Raw genomic sequence first — 8363 nt, 5'->3', positions numbered from 1 at the left:
GCCCAGATGACAGGGGCTCTGCCATACGGATGAGTGGGTATGTGCACTGGCATCTCTCCGAGCCTTTGTCATGGGCACACATGTCCTGGTGCCCGGGGCCTATCTGCAATTGATTTTGTGTGACATGTGACTCAGATGTGTGGAGTCTATGTAGGGACTCCCAAGGCTGTGTATCTGTGTACGTGTGTTTATGTGTGTGTGCCCCATGACCTCCTGGAGCTCAGGTGAGACCAGCTTGCTCTCCATTTCCTGGATATGTTCCCTCTCTGGAACACAGAATCCTTCCCAGTAGCTGCTTCCTTCGTGAATGGGACACCTGCCTTTTCTCTTTGGCCAAGCACGCCTTAGGGGAGGTTGTTTATTTCTTTAATTAAAAGAAGAAAGGTCCTGGGAGGCTGAATGCTTTGAAATTACCACATTTTAAAACTCTGACATTCATGAAACCATAAGCACCACTGTGGTGTCCCAGCTGCCCCCCGGAGTTCATCCCAGCCCTGAACTAAGGGCTTCACCTCCACCCCAGGCATGGACAGCCCCTCTCCTGAGGCTGAAGATTCCTGACCTTTTCCTCTGTGGCCAGAGACCCTAAATGTCTCTGTTTGTGTGTTAATCTTTCAGTTCCCCTAGGTGTTTTTCTGCTTCAGTGTGGCGTTCAGGAAAGAGGCTAGAAAGCAGAACACCCAGTCCTAGCACCCGTTTCCTGGCTGTGTGACCTTTGGACAAGTCCACTAACCTCTCTGGGCCTCCATTTCCTCCAGGATCAAATGAAGCTGTTGTACAATGTGGTCTGATGTTTCTTCCTGCTCTGATGCTGTGAGATCGCAGGCCCTTTCATAAGTAGAACATTGTACAGTGAGCATGGGAGTTAATACGTCTTATCCCCATTTTCCAGGAGAAGAAACTGAAGCTCTGCAAGGTTAACCCACCCTACTTTCCCCCTGCAACACTGCTCTATCTACAACACCGCCCTGAACAGACACAACGGAGCAGTGTGCAACACAGACAGATGTAAGCTCACCACCCTCTGCTGAGATCCCATACAACACCCCAAAAGCCAGTGGGGGATTGATGAGAACTTGTCTCACAACCCTACACCGTAATTATTGGTGTTCATAATGATGCCCTAAATGCCTTCAGAATCATCAAAGAAAGATTAAGCCATGCCCAGTATAATTGCTCTTTGAAATACCTTCTATTTTACTCTGTGGCTTGGAAAATTGATAACCTATGGATTTTCAATTAACTTTAAGTTACAAAGAGTATTCCATTTACCCGAGCATCCCATCCATTCACTGTTCCCTTTTTAGGGGGAGTTTATTATCCATCTCAGGCTATATCTTGCCAGGGAGCCCTGGCATTTTTATGGGGTGACAGTGTTTGGAAGTGAAAAAAAAACCCTAGATCTGCAATTGGAGGCCTTAGCTTCAGCTCTTTCTAGACCATGACCTTGGCAAGTTGGCTAGCCTCTCCAAGCCTCGGTTTCCCTCACCTGTAAAAAATGGATGAATGTAGCCCTGGTCCCTCAGGGTCATTGTCAGAATCAAGGAGGTTATGGATGTGTTTGTAAATGTCTATGCAAATGAGAGATGCTCAGGAAGCTCTGGAGAACTGCTGGGTAGGACCGCCTGGCTCAGCCCCCAAAACTGCAGCTTGAGCAAAGAGCACTGAACAGGCTTCCTGGTTTTCCCAATAACAACCTATGCAGCCAGTCATTAGGCTCCCTGAGTCTCAGCTTCCTCATCTGTAAAATGGGGAGCAAGGAGATTTGGTCTCAAGACCAGAGATTGCAAATTGGCAGTCCAAGAACCAAATCATCCCCACAGGCCTCTTTTAATTGACCAGCAGTGCTTTCAATCCATTGGCAACATTTTAAAGTTGAGAGGTTGCTTGTAAAAATCTAGAATTATGGCTTCTCTTGGAAAATGGAAAGATCTGATAAAACCAGGCAAAATCGGCCAGCGCCAAATAGCTGCTGGGGCCTCCTCCAGCTCCCACTACATCCCTGTGTCTCCTGCCCAGCTGGCGTCACTACCTTGCATTTACCTGCCTGGTCTCATGTAGGCTCTTGACTGACCATCTCGAAGGCTCTGAGGCCTTAAAACATCATGGCTTCCCCAGGGAAGCTGGCATTTATCCTGGGAGAGGGAGGGCGACCTGGGACCTGCCCAGGGCCACCTTTACCACCTGGACCCTGGCTGGGGAGGGGCATATTCCTTTGGAGCTTCTCTGAGGAGCCCTGGAGGAGCGCCCCCCCCACCCCACCCCAGCCCTCTGAGCCAGAGCCAGTAACTCACAGCTGCGGTTACCCGCGCGCTGATTTCTGTTTTAAAAAATACTGCTGGGTAAACAGTGAGGGAAACCCGAGCTGTTCCCACACCACATAAATCCCCAGTTTGCTGTCCTATCTGGTTAGCTGGTTTCCCCAAATAATGGCACTGCTGCCTCGAAAGCAGGGGGCTGGAAAAGCGTGGCCGGGAAGTGGGCAGCTGGGGAGTCTCCCAGGCTGGCTCCCTGCCCAGCACCCGGTGGCCTCCCTCCTCTCTCTTTCAGCACTTCCTGCCCAGGGGCACTCACCTTTGTCCTTACTCTTTCCACCTGGAACGACCTCCTCCTCCCTTCCTCCCCTCTCCCCACCTGCTTTGTCTAGTTCAGAAGGCCCTCACAGGAACCCTGCCAGGAGAAAGCCTGTAGTCAAAGGAAAATCTCTTCCCCAGGCCCACCAGGCCTGCCCTTGGAATGCCCCTGTTAAGAGTCTCCTTCCAGAGCCTTCTGTCAAGGTGCACATGTCTAAAAGTAAGGCCAGAGCCTTCTCCAACCTGAAGATGAGTTTAGCCTTAGTGTTGGCAGATCTAGGGGTGAGAAAAATGGTACATCTGGTTATATTTGAATTTCAGATAACCAACAAATAAATTTTTAGCATAAATATATCCCAAATATTGCATAACACATACTTAACTGGGTGTCCTGTATTTTATCTGGCAAACCTACCTTCAACCATTTCCTTGAGAACAGGTTCTGAGAGGGAAGGAGAAGGGGAAAGGCAGTATAAGGATTATGGAGGCCAGTAACATGCGGAAAGACTGCTTCCTCGCAGCTCCACACGTAGTGAATTGAATTGGCCAAGCAAATAGTTCTGGCCAATGAGTCTAAATAGCAGTTGTTGTGTAGAACTTCCAGTAAACTTCCTTAAAATGGGGCAGAGAGATGGGGAGAACCTATTTGTTCTCCTTGCCCACTACTTGGTGAACTGGTGAATTACACTGATTAATTTTCTAATGTTAAACCATCCTTGCATCTCTGGTATGAATCTCACTTGATCATGATGCATTATTATTATTATTTTTGATATGCAGTTAATTCTGTTGGCTAGAATTTTGTTGAGAATTTTTGCATCTACATTCATAAGGGATATTGGTCTATAATTGCCTTTTTTAGTGGTTTCTTTGCCTGGTTTTGGTGTCAGGGTTATGCTGGCTTCATAGAATGAATTAGGGAGTATTCCCTCCTATTCCATGTTCTGGAATAGTTTTAGTAGAATTGGTGTCAATTCTTCTCTGAATGTTTGTTAGAATTCTCCAGTGAAGCCATCTGGGTTGGGGCTTTTCTTATTTGGGAGTGTTTTTTAATGATCTCTTCAATGTCTTCTTTTGTTGTGGGTCTGTTCAAATTTTCTACTTCTATTTGTGTTATTTTAGGTAAGTAGTATGTTTCTAGAAAATTGTCCGTTTCTTCTCAGTTTTCAAAGTTGTTAGAGTATAATTTTTCATAATATCCTGTTATGATCCTTTTTATCTCAGTTGGTTCTGTTGTAATGTCACTCATCTCATTTGTTATTTTGGTTATTTGCGTTTTCTCATTTTTTTCCTTTGTCAGTTTGGCTTGTGGTTTGTCCATTTTATTGATCCTCTCAAAGGACCAGCTTTTAGTCTTCTTGATTTTTTTCTATTGTTTTTCTGTTTTCTATTTCATTTATTTCTGCTCTGATCTGTATTATTTCCTTTGTTTTGGTTACTGTGGGATTCTTTTGCTACTCCTTTTCTCTTTGTTTAAGTTGTAAGGTTAAGCTATAGGTTTTTGGCCTTCTTTTTTGATGTGTGCATTTATTGCTATAAATTCTCCTCTGTGCACTGCTTATGCTGTGTCCCAAAGGTTTTGGAATATTGTGTTTTCATTCTCATTTGATTCTAGGAATTTTCAGTTTTAATTTTTATTTCTTCTATTAACGAGTAGTTTGTAAGTAAGGTGTTATTCAGTTTCCATGTATTTAATTTTTTTCCCTTGTTCGTTGTTATCAATTTCTAGTTTTACAGCTTTATGATCAGAGAAGACACTTTGTAATATTTTGATTTTTTAAAATTTATTGAGACTTGCTTTGTGGCCTAAAGTAGGGTCTATTCTGGAGAATGATCCATGTGCGCTGGAAGAGAATGTGTTCTGTGCTGCTGTTGGGTGGTGTGTTCTGTATATGTCTATACGGTCAAGTTGGTTGATTGTGTTATTTAGTCCTTCCCTTTACTTGGAATGTTGACATGATGGTTGAGTGTGAACAACCATCCTGGACCAGGAGACCAAGAGGTGCTGATGGGAGCGAAGCAGAGAGAGAGAGACAGTGCCTGGGTCTCTGATGACCCTGAGGAGTTGCCATTCCAGCCTGAAATGCCACCACCTGGATCCTTTATCAGGGACAATAAACTCTGTGTTTTCCATTTAATTATTTTGAGTTTTCTGTTCTGTGTCACTGACTCCAGCCTTAACTGAGTCAAGTCCCCCCACCTGCAACGTTAATCTGCAGGGGCATCATCCCCCACCTTTGCAAATCAACATGTCCTGTAACTAATTCAGGTACAGAATGCCCTAAAGGTGCCTATTTACTGAGCACCCTTTAAGTATCTGTACCTTGTCTGTTCAGTGAGCTTCTACTTCACAGTTCAGGAAACTGAGGCTTAATGAGGGTACATGACCCTCTCCAAGAGCTTGGTTTAGAATGCTGGCCATTCTGTGTATTACCGTGTCTTTCAGTAGTCTGTCTACAATCTTGGTAGCAGACAAGTGACAGCCAGCATCAAAAGTTTGAAAAATATGTACATAAGCGAAAACTTTTGTCTGAGGAACTTGTTAACTCCGTTAACTCATTGTTTTCTGTGATTTAGGGAAAGACCCCATTCTTGAGTCCTTGGGGTGGAATGTCTTGGCCCTGATCATGAGGACTGTGTTCTGTAGTTTCCTCAACTCTGTCCCATGAATCATCTCATTTGAGCCTCACAAAAGCCCTGAAGAGCAGGCTGACAAACAGGAGTAAGCCCACTATTTCGAAACCTTCTGAGAAGCAAAGGACATATACAGTCAAAATAATACCAGGCCCAAGGGTAAAAATTCCAGTTCAGAGGTATTTCCACCATATCAAAAACTTGTCTGTCTCCAGTCCCACCCCTCAGGCCTTGCTAGGCAACAGCATCTTATCTGAGTCACGTGTTCTACCACGTGAGTGGACACTAATTACATCATTTGGTCCCCTCTCAGGTGGCAAGTAAACATTTCACAGGGGCCTTCTGGAGTTGCCCTTAAGGTGAGAATCTCAGGTGTCATCATCATCATCATTATCCAGACATTAACCCAGTGCCATCAAGTCGATTCTGACTCATAAAGACCCTAAAAGGACAAAGTAGACCTGTTCCATAGGGTTTCCAAGGCTGTAAATCTTTACCGAAGCAGCTGCCACATCTTTCTCCCACAGAGCAACTGGTGGATTTGAACTACCAACCTTTTGGTTAGCAGCTGAGTGCTTTAACCACTGCACTACCAGAGCTCCTTATCCAGACATACTACTTATTAAACACTTACTGTATGCTGGGCTATGACGAGAGCTTCTCTTGATTACCTCAATCCCTTCTCTCAGCTACCCAATGGGGAAGGAAGAAAAAGTTTATCCTCATTTTACAGATGAGGAAACTGAGGCTCAGGTAAACAGGGTTGCTCAAAACCATCCAGTTTATTAGTGGGGAGTTGGGATTTGAACCCGACCCTCCTGACTCCCAAGGCCATGATCTTGACCTTTGAGTAATGTTGCCAAAGAAGGTATTTGGGGGATAGAATGGGTATTTTTCACATTGCACTGTCCACTCAGCATCCAGACGTGAATTGCCCCGTGGTTCAGCACACTTAAGGCAAGAGAAGGGATGATAATTCCCTTTACAGTCAACAAACTCTGTTCCCAGATGGCAGTTAATTTATTTGTACAACAGCCCTGTGAGGCTGGTGCTATCATCTCCGTTTTGCCAGTGAGAGAACCGAGGCTGGAAAGCAAAGTCAACACCTCGCATCTCCAGGCACAGGTGGGCGGGGTGGCCTAGCATGGAAGCAAGTCTAGTGCCAGAGACTTGCTTGCTTGTTGTGCACAGTTCAGGAAATTGCAGCAGTTCTTTGGATGGCTCAGGTATTGCCAAGCAGAGTGCCCTTCTCAGGGCCCCTCAGGGGCCTTCCTCACAACTCACGCTTTTCCTCTTCCTCCTCCTGCCACCCCCAACAACAACCAGAAACTGGGGTCTCCTCCCTTCCTGAAAACCCTGCTCTCCATGGCTGCCTGGTCACAGGGTTTTTTTCTACAAATGCCATTTCCATCCATCTCTGTCTCATGGGCCTGCAGGGCCTTGACAGGGAAACACTGACTTTGAGGAGGTTAAAGGTGCTGGTCCCTGGCCTTCATCTAACAAATGGGTTGCCATGAGGGCAGGAACTGTTGTTGTTTTTTCCTGGCCTCAGAAGAGGGGCCTGTCAGGAAGATGTAGAGGCCAGCGGGCCCCCGGCTGTGCCCCCGCGGGGTGGCTGACAGACACCAGCAGCTGTGTGGGCGTCGGGGTGCCAGGGCCTTGCGTTCTCAGTGCAAAGGGCCCCTGCATGCCCCCTCCCCACTGCCCCTCCTGACCTCTCCGCCTACCCCACCATGACCCAGGGACCACCCCTTCCAGGGGCAAAGGGCCAGGCTGCTGGGCCTCCTAGGATGGGGTCTCTCAGCCAGATGCAGCGGCTGGAGCAGGGATAGGGATCCGGTTACAGCCTACGGGCCTAGTTGCCAGGCCCCCAGGAAAGTTTTCCTAGGGAAGCTGAAAGGCAAGATCTTCCTCCCAGCCTCCTAGCAAGGGCAGATTATCCAATAAGCAAAGTAAGCATGGCATTTACTTTGCTTACCAGATCAACTGTAGTGAAAATGTTTACTACAGATTAGTAAGTAAGCACAAGTAAGCCCGTGCTTACCTTGTTTACTGGGTCATGTACCCCTGTCAGGGATTGTAGATTTGAAAAGAGGCCTTGATTCTGTAGGAAGGTGCTGTGGGGTTGGGAGAGAGATAGATATCAGCCATACCTAGAGGCAGAATCTTTGATGTGGTGAAAAACGTGAAATTGCTCAGTACAGATGATCTAGTAAGCAAGGTAAGCACCGTGCTTACCTTGCCTATTGGATAATCCATGTCTGCTCCCGTGGATTCCTTCCAGAGTCCCCACAGCACAGAATTCTGTTTCCGTAGAATTTCCTCAGTGTTCCGCATTCCCATGTTCTCCCTTCAGAATCATCAAGGTCGATGTGAGGAAGAGAGCTGCATATATTAATTACCTACTTCACATAAATGATTTTATTTAAAACTCACAAACATCTCTGGGGTGGACATTCTGAGACAGCAGGGCCGGGGCACCTGGGTTTGGATCCTGGATCCTTCACATATCAGCCGCGTGACTTTGTGCAGGCTACACAACCTCTCTTTGCTTCAGGTTCCTCTTTTGAACAACAGAGATGATGAGAACAGTACTTGCCTGAGGGCGTTTGCGAGGATCCATTAGGGTAATAATCTGTGTAAGGTGCTAAGATCAGTGGATGAACACCAGCTATTATTAGCATCCCAGATGAGAAAACGGAAGCTCACATAGGTGAGGCGACTTGTTCAAGGGCACACAGCTGGGAAGTGGCAGACCCAGGACTTGAACTCAGCTCTGTCTAACCCCCCCCCCAAAAAAAAATTTTTTTTCGAGCCCGTGCTTATTTCACTGCATCAGGCTGTTGCAGACTTGACAGCCGAGCCCCTGAGGGCAACTCCTGGTTCTGCCATTTCTTAACTGGATGATTTAAGGAGCTCACGTCAGCTGTCTAAGCCTCAGTTTCCTCACATGTAAAAGTGTAGAACATAATTCTTACTTTACCCATAATAGGAGAATTGTGAGGTTCAAAGGAGAAATGTACACGAAACAGCTAAGACCTGGATAAAGCAGAGCGATGGGTCTTTTCTGTGGCTACGACCCCATTGCCTCTGCTGTCTACGACACCCCCACCTCAGCTGCCCATGCCAGGAGAAGGACTTCTGTTTCTTGATTAA

Source organism: Elephas maximus, chromosome 19, assembly GCF_024166365.1.
Source record: "Elephas maximus indicus isolate mEleMax1 chromosome 19, mEleMax1 primary haplotype, whole genome shotgun sequence".
NCBI classification, from domain to species: Eukaryota; Metazoa; Chordata; class Mammalia; order Proboscidea; family Elephantidae; genus Elephas; species Elephas maximus.
Note: the sequence above shows the minus strand (reverse complement) of the source record.